This window comes from Pantherophis guttatus, chromosome 7 (assembly GCF_059756535.1).
Source record: "Pantherophis guttatus breed Tessera chromosome 7, ASM5975653v1, whole genome shotgun sequence".
NCBI lineage: Eukaryota > Metazoa > Chordata > Lepidosauria > Squamata > Colubridae > Pantherophis > Pantherophis guttatus.
In genome coordinates this window covers 64,113,493-64,129,399 of record NC_142069.1, presented here as the reverse complement: position 1 = coordinate 64,129,399, position 15,907 = coordinate 64,113,493, and the positions used below count along the sequence as shown (strand labels likewise).

Below are 15,907 nucleotides of genomic sequence, written 5' to 3'. Positions count from 1 at the left end.
TTTATTATTTATTTATTAATCAAATTCTTTTCAGAATATTGCAACTTGGAGAAAGCCACGACCCATCCTCTAATTAATCAGGGTGATTGTCCCAGAGCCAATGATGGGATTAATCGATGCCCTGACATCTTTGCCTTCCTTTGTCTTGTTTTATTCTCTAGTTCCCTACTGAGATCTCTGCTTTTTAAACCAAGTATTTTATTCTTAGCCATATTTTATTGGACTGACAACTAGAAATGGTATAGCTCGTTCAATGGATTTTTTAAAATTTAAGATATAACTTGCTCTAACATGATGCTTTAATAATGTTGCCAACCCTCTGATAAATTGTTCATAGCTGATATTTAGCCCCAGTACGTAAAGCTTAAGAATCCACGTTGATTCCCTTCAAGTTCAGCCAGATCCATGAATATTAAATTCTGCTTGCCCCAGAGCAAAAGTATATTCACTAAGATATTTGCTGAGATCATGAGTCTCCATGCCCCATTTTTAAAACAAAGGCATTAATAAGGAAGCAGAGCAAAAAGTAAGACATTCAAAAACAAAGAAAATGAACATTCAGTATTTTTATATTGTTGTTAATAATGAGAAGTCATGCTTCAAAGAAAGCTTTTCTGAGTTACGCTGAATAATGCAAAAAGAGCAGCATTTACAAGGCCAATAAAGAATTAGCTCTTCCTAGATACATATTGAAATGAAATGAACACTACAATAACAACATAAGAAATATTTGTAATGTGATAAAAACCTTCACGTAATGCTAGCTACTGTATGACTATATCTCCCATCAATGGCTAAATGGATAAATCTTTAGGTCAGAAAACTGTACAACATTACAAAATATCTGGACAAAAAAGAAGTGTATTAAATTTTTGTTTTTCTTGTGTTACCATCAATATATTTGTAGTAAGATCAAATAACATGTAACATAAGGGCTGGTTTCACATACTTTGGTAAGCCACCAGGTTTTTTTTTTCCATCACGAATTAAATAGAGGCTTGATTTACATATAAGGCTATGATATAAATATGCTATATTCGGTGAATGGTATATTAAGTAGACACACACTGTAAGCTAAAGTGCATTCTATCCATCTATCTAGTCTCCAGTCTGCCACAGAACATTCTAGAAACAAATCAACCAGCAATTGTAAGAATCCAAAACAATATTTTCTCACACAACATTAGTTCTGAACATTATTCTTCAGCTAATAACATGTACCAGTTAAGATGCTGGTTTAGGTGCAGGAAGATCCAGATTCCAGTCTAACTTTAACCACAAAACTCACTAGTGACTTTGGGCTTCTCACCTACCTCATAGGTTGTCATTTTTGGGAGAATTCTCAGAGTTGAAGTCCACACATCTTCCTGAGATTTAGGAACACTAGTTTATTAGATTCCTGGTGTTGATTCATGGCTTGTCTAAGTCAACCAAGAAAAGATAGCCAAAATATGGGTCTGGGTCTGGCTCACCTGGCTTCTCTTCCTCTTACAGCCAGCTTTCCCAGTCTAGCTTGATGCAGGCTTCCTTCCTAGGCCCCTGTCCATTTTCCCCCTGACAGCTGGACAAAGCTAGGAAAAAAGCCAGCCCTCACGCAGTGCCCAGCTTCATTGACAGCGGGCTTGGAAAGGGCAATGTGAGCTGCACTGTTGCCTGTGTCAAGCTAGACTGGGGGGGGGGGACATGAATGAGCACTGAAGAGACTGTGGAGGAGGGAAGCGAGGCAAAGGGGCGAGCGGGGGGCATCTGCGCATGCCTGGCCTGGCAGACTTTCTAAGCCTGCCTAAAGCAGGGAGGGAGGGAGGGAGGGAGGGAGGGAGGGAGAGAGAGAGAGAGAGAGAGAGAGAGAGAGAGAGAGGGAGGGAGAGAGAGATCTGATCTAACCTCTGTGTGTGTGAGAGTGTGTGTGAGAGAGATCTGATCCAATCTCGGAGAGTTATATCAGGGCTGGCGGCGGTGTGCTTTCTCTCTCTCTCTCTCTCTCTCTCTCTCTCTCTCTCTCTCTCTCTCTCTCCCTCCCTCCCTCACACACACACACACACACACACACATACACATATATAAACACACAAACAGGTTGGAACTTTCTTTCCTCCCACCATCCTCCCACCTCCCCCCCCACTGGAGACCCCTGGATTCCCTCCCCAACCCTGCCTGTCTCATACAGGCACTACCCACATGAGTGACATAGAGTTGGCCATGCCCACTCAGTCACATGAACCCCCCCCCTCAGCCACACCTACCTGGTCATTAGGAAGAAACAGTTGTTAAATTATTTGAATCCCACCACTGGTAGTAAAAACGTATTATTCAGGTTAAATTGCCATGTTGACACTTTGCAATAAATAAGTGGGTTTTGGGTTGCAGTTTGGGCACTCTGTCCCTAAAAGGTTCACCATCACTGCCCTATGCTATTTCTGAGACAAGAAGAGACTGACTGGTAGTCCAGTCTCTTCTTGAAAGCTTCCAGTGATAAAGGCAAGCTGTTCCATTGGTTGATTGCTCTGACAGAAAATGTTTCCTTATTTCCAGGTTGCATCTCTACTTGTTCAGTTTCCATCCATTATTTCTTGTCTGACCTTCATGTGCTTTGGAAAATAGACTGATCCCCTCCTCTCTGTGGCAGCCCCTCAAATATTGGAACACTGCTATCATGTCTGTCCTGATCCTTCTCTTCACTAGACTAGCCATGCCCTGTTCCTGCAACCATTTATCATATGTTTTAGCCTCAAGTCCCCTAATCATCTTTGTTACCCTTCTCTGCACTTTTTCTAGTCTCAACATCTTTTTTAAAGTGTGGTAACCAAAACTGGATGCAGTATTCTAGGTGTGGTCTTACTAAGGCTTTATAGAGTGGTATTAGTACCTCACTTGACCTTGATTGTATCCCTCTGTTAATGCAAGTTAGGATTCCATTGGCTTTTTTGGCTGCCGCTGCACACTCTTAACTCATATTTAATTGCTTCTCCACTAATATTCCACTATCCCTCTCACAGTTACTGCTATTAAGCCTGGTTTTACACAGTAAATATGTGTATGGTTTTTCTTGCCTAAGTGTAAGACTTTACTTTTCTCTACCTTGAATTTCATTTTGTTAAGATCCATCTGGATGTTAAGATCCATTTGGATCTTGAGCCTATTATCTAGGGCTGTGATGGCGAACCTATGGCATGTGTGCCAGAGGTGGCATGCAGAGCCCTCTCTGTTGGCATGTGCGCCATCGCCCCAGGTCAGATCTCCATGGCGTTTCTTTTGTGAGCTTCTGTTTCCCTGCAAACGATGAAACAGAAGCTCACGAAAGAAAAAGATCTTACCTCTTTCCCCGCTGCCAGTGTTGGTATGCCCTGCCTCCCGCCGGCCAGCTCTTCAGGTCTCTGCTGTGCATGCACACATGTCCGGGCATGCGCATGTCCATGCATGCACGTGTTCGCACATGTGCACACACCTTTCAGTTTCAGAAAAAAAGAAGGGAGTGTCTAAAAGGTTCGCCATCACTGATCTAGGGTGTTGGCTATTCTTGCCAGCTTAGTATCACCCTCAAATTTGATAAGTCTAATGCCTTGCTGAAGTATAAGTATATTATGTCCACAGGATTTCTCTGGTATAGTAATTTAGTCACTGTGTTGAAGACTGAAATAAGATTGGTTTGGCATGATCTGCCAAACTGCATCACTTATGGTCAGACTTACGTATTGTATACAAAATTGTACATAATAATGTTTTGCCTGTAAATGATCTTTTCTGTTTTAATCGCAATAATATGTGTGGGAACAACCGCTTCAAATTCAATGTAAATCGTTCTAAACTTGACTGTAAAAAAAAATGATTCTTTTAATAGAGTTGTCAAAATCTGGAATGCTCTACATGATTCAGTTGTCTCAGCTACAAATTTTCAGTTTTAGTCACAAATTGACTTCTGTGGACCTCACTTAATACTTAAGAGGTCCGTAGAGGGGGCGTGCATAAGCGCACTAATGTGCCTATCATCCCTGTCATTGTATTTTTATATTATTCCTGTTTTTGTTTCTGTTTCACAAATTACAATAAATAAATAAAAAATGATCTGTTTTTAATAAACACATGCTGACTTTTAGTTATTACTTTACTCGTTTCTAAATGTTGGTGGATCTGTTTTTTTATTATCTTCCTGGGTATTGATGTTAGGCTGATTGATCTGTAGTTTCCTGGGTCTGTTTTTTTTTTTCTTTTTTGAAGATTGGAAACACATCAGCTCTTTTCCAGTCCTCTGGTAGTTCCCCAGTGCTCCAGGATTTTTGAAAGATGTGGTGCAGTGGTTCTGAGATGATATCTGCCAGCTCCTTTAGAACTCTGGGATGTAATCCATCAGGTCCCGGTGATTTGTATTCATCAAGATCAGACAGGTTTTCTCTTACCATTCTTTTTGCTTATTTTAACTTTTATTTCTAGTCTGTCTTTTACAATAATGTTTTGATAGGTTGGACTATTGTTTCTCTTTGTATGGAGATGGATGCAAAGAATGAGTTAAGCAGCTCTGCTTTTTCTCTGCTGCCTGTTACTTCCTTGCCATCTTCTCTTTAGTCAACCGACCATTTCTTTGATTTTTTTCTTGTTATTTATATGTTGAAAGAAACTTTTTTTTATTATCTTTGACTTTTGTTGTAAGTCTTTGTTCATTCTGAGCCTTTGCTTTTCTGACTTCGTTTTTGCAGATTTTGGCAATCTGTTGATAGTCTGCCTTAGTTATGTGTTCTTCTTTCCACTTTTTGTACTTGTCCTTTCTGTCTTTCAGTTTATCAGAGAGATCTGTGTATAGCCAGGCTGGTTTCTTCTTTGATTTCTTGGCTTTTCTTTTTCAGTGATATTGTGTTGGACTGGGCTTTTATGATAATATTTTTCAGAGTTTCCCAAGCTTCTTGAATTATTTTCCCCTTTATGATTTTGATCCAAGGAATCTTTCCTAAGTTCTCTCTGAGTTTGTTAAAATCAACTCCTTTAAATTCTAGGACTCTGGTATCATTATGTTCTATTGCTTGTGTTTGCATTAATTCTAGTATGACATGTCACTTTCACACAAGGTTCCTGCGGTTTCAACTCCCTCTATCACTTTGTAAAAATTAAGTTCAGTATGGCTGTCCCTCTAGTTCCCTCCTCTACATTTTGGACAACAAAGTTGTCGGCTAGATTGGTCAGGAACCTATTCAATTTCTCACTTGGTGTGGAATTAGTATTTCAATTGATGTCAAGGTAATTGACTCATTGACATCAATGAGTCCCCCATTACTATTGTAGTGTGTTTCCTACATATATATGTTAGTAGGTTGGCAAAAAGTACATCTATTTTTTTCTACTTGGTTTGGTGACCTGTAGTATACACCTATGGCAATGTCATTCTTTTTTTCTTTTATATTGACTGATATGCATTCTAGGACGTTTTCATCTTTGGTTTTGTGCATTTCTGTAGCAATGTAGTGGTCCTTTACATACAGTGCAACTCCACCTCCTCTTTTATGGGGTCTGGTTTTTTTGGACAGTTTGTATCCTTCTATCAGTATGTTCCAGTCATGGTTTTCATCCCACAAGTTTCTGTAATTCCAACTATATCATATCTACCTTCATGTATTAATAATTCAAGTTCACCCTGTTTGTTCCCCATACTTTGTGCATTTGTATATAGGCACTTGAGATCTTTATGTCTGACTCTGGGTATGCTTCCTATGTCTCCTATTTGGTGTTTGAGTTTGTCTTCCTTCCCATCCCGCCTTACCTTATTATTTGACTTGTTTTCTATTTTCTATCTTGTTTTGTTTGGAATTGGGTCCTGGAGATTGGCCACCTTCCCCCCTCAAATTTAGTTTAAAGCCCTCCTGATAAGTTGAGCCATTCATTTTCTGAAAACATTCTTCCCAGTCTTTGTGACGGAAGCCCAATCCTTGCCAAAAGCCCATCATGGAGGTAGTGCAGACCATGGTCCAGGAATCCAAATTTTTTGGCAACACCAACCCTTTAGCCAGTGGTTCACTTCTAGAATCCTTTGTTCTCTTATCGGATGTTGACCTTTCATTGGAAGTATACATGAAAAAATTACTTGTGCACCTAACTCCTTAACTTCCTTGCCTACCTGCTCGTAATCACTCAATATCACTCCAGTGCCTGGAGGCTGTACGGATCTGGATGGGGAGGAACAAGCTCAAGCTCAACCCTTCCAAGACTGAGTGGCTGTGGTTCCCGGCATCCCGATATAGTCAGCTGACTCCATCGCTGACTATCGGGGGCGAGTCTTTGGCGTGCAATCTGGGTGTCCTCCTGGATATGCAGCTGTCCTTGGAGGAACATCTGACGGCTGTTGCCAGGGGGACCTTTTGTCAGGTTCGCCTGATCCGCCAGTTGCGCCCCTTTCTTGATCGGGATTCCATGCACACAGTCACTCATGCCCTCGTCACCTCTCGCCTGGACTACTGCAACGCTCTCTACATGGGGCTCCCCTTGAGGAGCACTCGGAGGCTCCAACTGGTCCAGAATGCAGCCGTGCGGGTAATTATGGGAGCTGCATGGCACTCCCGCATAACACCGCTCCTGCGTGAGCTGCACTGGCTCCCAGTGGTCTTCTGGGTGTGCTTCAAGGTGTTGGTTACCACCTTTAAAGCGCTCCATGGCATAGGACCTAGCTATCTTCGAGACCGCCTTCTGCCACCGACGACCTCCCATCGACCTGTGCGCTCCCACAGAGAGGGCCTCCTCAGGGTGCCATCAGCCAAGCAATGCAGGCTGGTGACCCCCAGGGGGAGGACCTTCTCTGTGGGGGCTCCCATCCTCTGGAATCAGCTGCCCCCAGAGATAAGGAGAATCCAAGACCTCCGTGCCTTCCGCCGTGCCCTTAAAACTTACCTTTTCCAACAAGCCGGGCTGGCCTAACAAATCTTTTAAATGATTTTAAATTTGTTTGTCTTTTTAAATTTTGGGCCAAATTGAGATATTTCTTTTTAATCTGTTCTTAATGTATTTATTATGTGTTTTTATTTGGCTGTACACTGCCCTGAGTCCCTAGGGAGAAGGGCGGTATATAAATTTGAAGTAAAAAAAAATAAATATTGTTCTGAAGTTCTTTTTTGTGTCATTTGTCCCTACATGTAGTAGTAGAAAAGGGTAGTAATCTGTGGGTTTTATTATTTTGGTTAAGTTCTCAGCTACATCTTTGATTTTTGCTCCATGCCTCCCTAATTTGTATATCTGGTCTGCAGATGGCTGGTTCTGTTCCTTTGGGAATAAAATTCCCTATCACCAACACTCACCTTCCTTTCTTAGGGGGTGCAGTCTGGGGTGCTTTTCTGTTTATCTCAGGTGAGTTTGTTGATGTGACTTTTTAGGGATATTTGATGATGTCTCTTTTCTAAGTGTTTGCATGTTTTCTTTGAGGGGGAGGTTGTAGGTCTGAGTATTTTCAACTAGGGGGAGAAATTGAAATGCTCAGTTTTAATAGGGGCTGCTTCTGTTTGGATTAGATTGGGCAGCAGGGGTTTGTTAGATGTGTGCTGGTGTTTTATTTGATTATTGTGTTTCCTTCTATGTGTGACATACCTCCATTTGTCTTCCTCCAAAGGTTTATCAACAGGATCAAATCCTCTGGGAGTTATTTATTCATTATTTGGTTCAATTTGGGCATAGCTTTCTTGCGTAGGTTGGAGTTTGGCTAGAACTGCCTCTAGATCCGTTACTTTCTCTCTAGTAGTTCACACACTTACACTTAATACATGTATAATCTGGGTATTCTTTGGGCATCAGCACATACCTAGAACATATATTGCATACCACAATAGTATCAGTTACCTGTTCCATGAGTTTGTTTCTTTTTGCTGGTTCTTTTAAGGGTAAAAGAACCAGCAGTTTTTTCTTTCCTATCCTTTTTTTTTTTTTGGGGTCTTTTTATGCTTGTTTTTATACCTTGTTATTTATTTTACTTGCTTACTATTATGTTAGTTTTATTTATCGTTTTCTTCCCTATATTTTAAAAATTGTTTCAGCTCCAGTTCCTCCCTATCTTATTATTTAAGATTTGCCTTATTTGATTAATCTTTATTAATCCTTAATTATTCTTCCTATATATAGTGTCCACTATTTGCAGCTGCAACTCAGTCTCTAGTTGGTCAGACTAGATTTGATTTCCAGAAGAAGGGAGGTGGAAAGCCATTGTGCATGAATCTCTTTTGCATAATGGCTGTTAAGTACTACAGTTTTCATCTCCTTTCATAACTTCCCATAAAGCTTGACCAATCCTAGCATGGAATGGCCCCATACCTCTTAGTACTTTTCCACTTGAATGCCATAGCTGCAATCAGTTTATTCGAGAATAATTACTTATTTAAACACCATTTCTTGTTGAGTTTTCATTCTGTTGTTCAGTTGTTTTTATGCATGCTATATAAATTGAAATCTATCAGAACAAATAAATTTGTAATTGAATCAGCAAGGGCTGAAGGTTCACTGGAATAATACAAATTTTAATTGTTTACAAACTATTAGGTGTGTAGAGGCTGAATGAACTAATGTGGGAAGAACATTGCAGAGATCGGGGGCTACTAAAGAGAAATCCTGTCATCTGGATAATCCCCCCTTCACTTTTTGAAGTGAGAAGGGAATTCTTAGCAGGATCTCCTACCTAGACAACTAATTCAGATTTCCAGATTCAGTATTTTTCATCACTTTCAAGTATGTGTGGAAGCATATTGTATTTTGCATTCGTATATATTAGATTTATATCCTGCTTTTCAGTCAAGAGTTTAAGGCAGTTTGCAAAGAGTGGCTTTCTCCTATTTTTCTTTGGAATTCTGCGAGTCCACAAGTGTTAAACCTTGCTAAGATTGAGAAACCCTGAAATAAATAAACAACAAATCCAAAGCAACAGACGAGAGATATGGTAAAATGGAATCCAGAGTTCAAAGCATGGCACAAGGAAAACATGACAGAGTTGAGACTGCAAAAGTTCTCAGTATTTTATCTCAGAGAGGGCGGCCAATAAATCAGCCATGCTTAGCCAGATGTCCAGCTGAAGTAAATTACTCATTGAGTCGACTCTCTTGCCAGCCTGACCTGTATCTGACCTGCAGATCAGCCCTCTGCTGTTGCAACTCTAAAGCACACTTCTGCTTGGGACAGGGTGGGGCCTGAAGGGCTATCAGTGGATGTTCTGGGGACTTGCTGAATCTGTCTCAGCTGGAGTGGAGTTACTGATTTTAACGTTGTTGGGATAACCCCCTCTCCAATATTATTATCCCTAGAAGCCCTTGGTTTTACTTTCTCTTCCTCATCAGAAGATGAATGCAGCAGGAACATATTATCATCAGATAGATACAGAGTTGGTTGAACAATATACCCAACAGGTGTATTTCAGTGGTTCCAAGAATGTATGGAGTGAAGTATTTTCCATTTTTTTTATTAATTAAATTTATATAGCATCCATCTCACTGTTAAAGTGACTCTGTATCCCAAGATACTGTCTAGTTTTCCAATTTTAGGGGACAAGGGGGAATTACTTGGGATTAAAAATTATTTGAGAAGCTGGAGGAACTGGCAAAAACCAGCAAGATAAATGTCAATAGGTGCATATATAGGATCTTGATAGGAAAAGTGAAAGGCATGATGAGGGAATTTATATTGGGTAGCAATACATGCAAAAAGAATATGTGTACCTTGGTAGATCAGAAGTTGAACTTGAGCCAACAGTGCAAACAAATATAATCCTAGAGTTACATCAGGCGAGTGAGGAGCCAGGAGCCAGGTTGAAGTGAACAACAACTCTTTAATATACAGTGAGAATCCAGCAAATGTACAGTAGAACAGCTCTCCTTATATAGCTTCTTGCACAGGGTACTAGCCAATAATCATCGAGCTTTTTCCAGCTTAATTTTCCCTCCAAAATTAGATACATAAAACTCCTCCCCTCCCAGAAGACACTTAGGCAACTATTTACATACATAATCATGCAGATGACTAGGGCATTCCCTGATTCTAGTTGACCTGTGCAATTCAGTCTGAGGCGGGGATTTGGGCTGGTCGGAGGGACTCTTTGTCTCTCCCAGCCCAGCCAATGGAACCTCCTGGATTTTTTAATAGGTGTTGCACTCTTTGGATGGGCCTGGCTTCTTGAGAGGGCGGCGCTGGACACCGAAGTCATCAGGTAAGCCCTCCGGCCATTTTAGCTGTTGGAGGAATGGTTGGCGAGTCAGGGACTGGTTTGTCTGTTTGGTAGTCTGGCTCGGTGGGCATTGTTTGGCCCAGGTGTTCCCTTAACTGGTCTATATGTCTGCACCATACCCTTCCGTTACTCACTTCAACAATATAAGACATGGGCCCAGTAATGTCAGAGATCTGCCCAGCCACCCAGAGGGGACAGTCTGCGTAATTTCTTGCAAACACCGGAGACCCAATGGAGAAGCTTCTAGCCTTACTCTCAGCTTCCATGTAACTGTCAGGGGAGTAATTGTGGTACAGCCTATCTAGGTTGCAGCAGAGTCTCTGGCCCTTTAAGAGCTCAGCCGGACTTCGTCCCATCAGAATGCACAGGGTTACATGTTGGGCTGCCATGAAAGTATCAGGAAAGTATCAATCCTGGCCGCCAGTCTCCCGGCCCGAGTCTGGCCAATGCCTCTTTGGCTGATCTCACAAATCTTTCAGCTTGACCATTACTGGCTGGATGAAAAGGTGCTGTGAGTGCATGTCGGACCCCAATCCCCACGAGGTATCCTTCGAACTGTGTAGCTGTGAGTTGAGGCCCGTTATCGGACACCAATGTGTCTGTTAGCCCATGTGTGGTGAATAATTTCCGGAGTGCTTTAATTACAGCCTCCGCAGTGATGGAGTGCATTAATATTATCTCCAGCCACTTAGAATAAGTGTCCACCACTATAAGAAAAGTTTGACCATGGAATGGGCCTGCAAAATTGATATGAATACATGACCAGGGTCCCCGGGGTCTTTCCCATTCTTTAGCTGGGGCCGTTGGGGGAGCAGGGCGAGATTCCTGACAGGAGGTACACTTGGCCACCTGTTCTGTTCCCATCGCACGCATACACACAAACAGACAGCCAGGAGTTAATGAATCAAACAGTCAGGAATTCCTTTAAGATAACAGTATTGGCAGCGAACCATGAACTGCCTGCCAAGAGATTTTACTCACTAAGGGAGGTTTTTTTCTCCTCAGTCCGATATACCAAATTAATTCCTCAAAGCAAAGAATTGTCAAAGTCCAGTCCGAAGAAATCCAAAAAGAGATTCTAACAGGGTTCTAGAAAGTCATGATATGACTTCCGAGCTTTTCAATTTGTCCGTCACAAGATCTGAATAACTGACACACCCCCTTTTATCCCTTGTGGGGTGTGGTGCAGTGACTCAGCTCAATCTCTGGCCCGCCCATGCCTCTTTCTCTGCTGCGCGCGCTTATCCTTCCGACGCTGTCTGGGATCCAGCCAAAACTCATCCCCCTCACTCTCTATCTGTGGCTGCTCTGAAGTGCCTTGCTCCTGGCATATCTCTTGGCCTTCAGAGGAAACCTGAGGCATTGCCAGAGAGGAGGGTCCTGGAGAGAGAGGCCTTGTCAAATCCTCTCCTTCACCTTCTGAGTCCTCTCCCTCTGTTAGGAAAGACTCGGGGGTTGGAGTCACAACACCACCCATTCGGCAATGCTGTTGTCCATGTTGGGCCACCATACATAGCTCCTTGCCAATCCCTTCATCCTCACAATTCCCAGATGCCCAACATGCAATGTGGCCAACACTTGTTCCCGTAGACACATCGGCACAACCACCCGGTCTCCCCACAGCAAGCAACCCCCTTGAGTAGACAGCTCATGCTGTTTGCAGATAAATGGTTTAAATTCCTTGCCCACAGAACCTGCCAGCCACCCCCTATGCACCCAGCCAATAACAGTTTGCAACACAGAGTCTTTAGCAGAGGCCCTTGCAACTTCAGCAGAAGTGAGAGGCCCAGAGTCCATAGAGTCAATAAGCAGAACAGGAATGCCAGGAGTTGGGTCTTCCAGCAAATCCAGCAGCGGGCACCTGCTGAGGGCATCGGCATGCCCAAGGCTCTGATCCGGGCGATGGATGAGGCAATAGGAGTAGGCAGCCAAAAAAATAGCCCACCTAGTCAGACGGGGGAACATGGCTGCCAGAGCGGGGCGATCTCCAGCAAAAAGTCCTAGCAGGAGTCAGTAATCAGTAACGAGTTCAAAAGTCCTTCCGAACAGGTATTCGTGAAACTTTTTAACCCCTGCAACAGCTGCCAGGGCCTCCCTGTCCAGCTGGCTGTACTTTCACTCAGCGCTGGACAGGGTGCGGGAGAAATAGGTGATGGGGGCTTCTAGTCCATTCGGCAGTCTATGACTCAACACAGCCCCCATGCCAAAAGGGGATGCATCGCAGACTAAGACAAGGGGAAGCAATTCATTATATTGGATAAGGAGGCTGTTGGCAGATAGAAGCCCATTGACAGCCACAAACGCCTTGGCTTCTGCCTTACCCCAAACCCACAGGGATTTTTTTGTTAACAATTTGTGGAGAGGTTCAGCCACTGTGGCTTTGTCCTTTAAGAAAATCGAATAGAACTTTAAAAGTCCCAGGAACGCCTGTAGCTCCACCTTGTTCTTTGGAGTTGGCGCGTTGTGGATAGCTCTTATTTTACTTAAGTGGGGTGGGGTGAATGCCTGTCCCATCTACCTTGTATCCTAAAAATTCAACAGCAGGCATTGCTATTTGACATTTGTCTTGCTTAACTCGCAGTTCCGCGTTTCGAAAAATAGTCAGCACCTTCCTTAAACAGTTCCCTAATTGTTGCTTATCTGCTGCAGTGACAAGGACATCATCAAAATATGGGACGATCCCCAGTAGTCCTTGCAGCAGACACTCCATCACACTTTGGAATAGCTAACCCCGAACTCTAGTCTTGTGCATTTGAAGGCACCTCTATGTGCTACTATAGTCTGTGCTTCTGTGGTAGCGTCATCTACCGGCAGTTGCTGGTATGCCTGCGCAAGGTTGAGTTTAGCGAAAACCTTGCCGGGGCCCAAGGTATGTAGTAGGTGCTGCACAATGGGGACAGGATAGGCACTTTGTTGGAGTGCTTTGTTTAGGGTGCACTTATAGTCGGCGCAAATGCGCACTGACTGATCAGACTTGAGTGGGGTGACTATCGGTGTTTCCCATTTTGCATGGTCGACCGATATTAGGATGCCCTGCCAAATGAGTTTATTCAGCTCCTGATCTATTTTAGGCTTGAGCGCAAATGGCACTCTCCTCACCTTCATTCTTATGGGGGCTACATTAGGGTCCAGGTTAAAAGAAATAGGCGTCCCCACATACTTGCCAAGACGGTCGTCAAAAATGTCCTGGAATTCGTGTAGTAGGTCGTCCGTCAAGCTGCTGCTGGTAGAGTGGATTCCGGTGACCCCCATGCCCAGGGCTTTGAATCAGTCGAGGCCTAGGAGATTTGGTAGACCACTATGATGGTCAGCCACTTGTCAAACTGGCTGAATTTCACCTGGAACGTCCCACAGCCTTCAACGGGAATGCAATTTCCTTGGTAGTCATTTAGCCTTAGGCGCTGGTGCTTCAGCTGATGTTTTTTGATATTAGGGATTGCTGCTTTAAGCTCGGCCCACAACATGATAGTGATGGATGAGCCAGTGTCTATTTCCATTTGACATGAAGATCCCTCAATTTCGACGGTTACATGCAGCTTTTTCTCTGAGGATGTGGTAGCTTGGCCGATTCGGGTCTGAAATGTCTCGGGTGTTTTGGAATAGGCGCCTCACTTTTGCTGGACGTTTCTGTCCTTCTTTTGCAGCTGCTGCTGGCTGGCTTGATTGGTGAATGCTCTCTGTTTGTGACTGGATGGCTGATTTGCCCTGAACACCTGTGCCAAATGTCCCTTTTTGTCACAGATCCTGCAAATGGCATCTTTGAACTGGCATGTCTGCCTCTGGTGGTATCCCCCACAGCTATCACAAGTCTCTTTCTGGCCATCATCATCATGCTTATTTCTGTCCATTTTGAAAATGTCCTCATCACCCTCTTCCTCGCTATCAGTCAGGGCCGAATCTCTGTGGACAGGAGTAGGCTTTTATGCCATCTGGGGTTGTGCCGGTCGCTGAAGGGTCTCTGCTGCCTTGTTGGATGATTCGTGTGCTCTGGCTTCATCTAGGGTGATGTGAAGGGTGAGGTTTGTCTTGGCCAACAGTCGTCTCTGGAGGCGAATATCTCTAATGCCACAGATTAGTTGCTCTAGAAGCACATCATTGAGGTCTCGGTACTTGCAGTATGTGGCAGCCTTACACAGTGGTGCCATGTATGCATTTATCGGTTCTCCATCCCTCCGTAGTCTTTGCCGGAACTCGTAGCGCTGAACAAATTTGGACGGTACCAGGGCATAGTGTGTCCTCAACATGGTCTGCAAGACCTGCCATTTCACAGACTGCACTGGTGTTGGCTCCGACAGCGACTCGGCCATGTAAAACACTTTAGGGCCACAGTGGCTCAAAAAGAGGGCACGCTTCCAATTGTCGGACAGCCCTTGGAGGTCATTTGCTTTGAGGAAGCATTCAAACCGCATCATGTACGATCCCCACTTTTCTTTCGTGGGATTGAATGGCGTTGGTGGTGCGAAGGCAGACATCGTTCTGTCATGCTCGGCTCGTGCAGATTTTCCCGCCTGGCTGGATTCAGTTGTCAGCTCTTTTCGTGCAACCTGTCTACCTCGATCCCACCTTCGTCGCCCTTCGTCCTTCGTAATTCCCCCTTCGTCACAAGGGGGAATTACTTGGGATTAAAAATTATTTGAGAAGCTGGAGGAACTGGAGGAGCTGGAGGAACTGGCAAAAACCAGCAAGATAAATGTCAATAGGTGCATATATAGGATCTTGATAGGAAAAGTGAAAGGCATGATGAGGGAATTTATATTGGGTAGCAATACATGCAAAAAGAATATGTGTACCTTGGTAGATCAGAAGTTGAACTTGAGCCAACAGTGCAAACAAATATAATCCTAGAGTTACATCAGGCGAGTGAGGAGCCAGGAGCCAGGTCAAAGTGAACAACAACTCTTTAATATGCAGTGAGAATCCAGCAAATGTACAGTAGAACAGCTCTCCTTATATAGCTTCTTGCCCAGGGTGCTAGCAAATAATCATCGAGCTTTTTCCCACTTAATTTTCCCTCCAAAATTAGATACATAACACCTAGTCTGTATCAACAATGGAGGAATAAAACCAGTAATTATTCTGCTTTGGTTAGATCACACATGGGCTCTACATTTAACTCTGGGAATTGCATTTTAGAGAAGAGATTGACAAACAAAACAGGTCTACAGCAGAGCTATCAAGATAATAAAGTTATTGTTGTTAGTTGAGAAGTTGTGTCCGACCCATTGTGACCCCATGGACAATGTTCCTCTAGGCCTTCCTGTGGTCTACCATCCTCTGGAGTCCATTTAAGCTCAGGTGATAAGGTACCCATAAGGAAAAAGGCTCAAGAAAATGTTAGAGTTGTTAGTTATAGTCAAACTAGAAAAAAGAAGGGAATGTAAGCAGACACAATGGTTGTCTTTGAATATTGTTTATTTTTTATTTCTTATTATTCTGAACACTTTCATTTATTTTAAAACATCTAAAGAACAACATACATGAATGCATAAAGGAAAATGACTATTTGAAGAACTGTTCTATAGAAAAGAAGGAATGCTATCGTTGAAAATTGTTGCTGAAGACAAAATAAATAAAATGGATTTAAATTACAAGAAAGCAGATTTCATTTGAACACTAGAAATAACTCCTAAACCCAAGAGCTACTCAAAAATGGCATTTACTGACTTATGGATCTTCTTTTGTTGAACATACTTAAGTAGATGCTGAGATGATGTAATAATGGATACTTGGCTGAGC

At 43.0% G+C, this 15,907-nt stretch overlaps 1 pseudogene; it reads right to left on the bottom strand.

Moving 5' to 3' along the window:
- Positions 1 to 13,779: 13,779 nt before the first annotated feature.
- Positions 13,780 to 14,643, bottom strand: LOC148112900 (uncharacterized; annotated as a pseudogene).
- Positions 14,644 to 15,907: the final 1,264 nt, after the last annotated feature.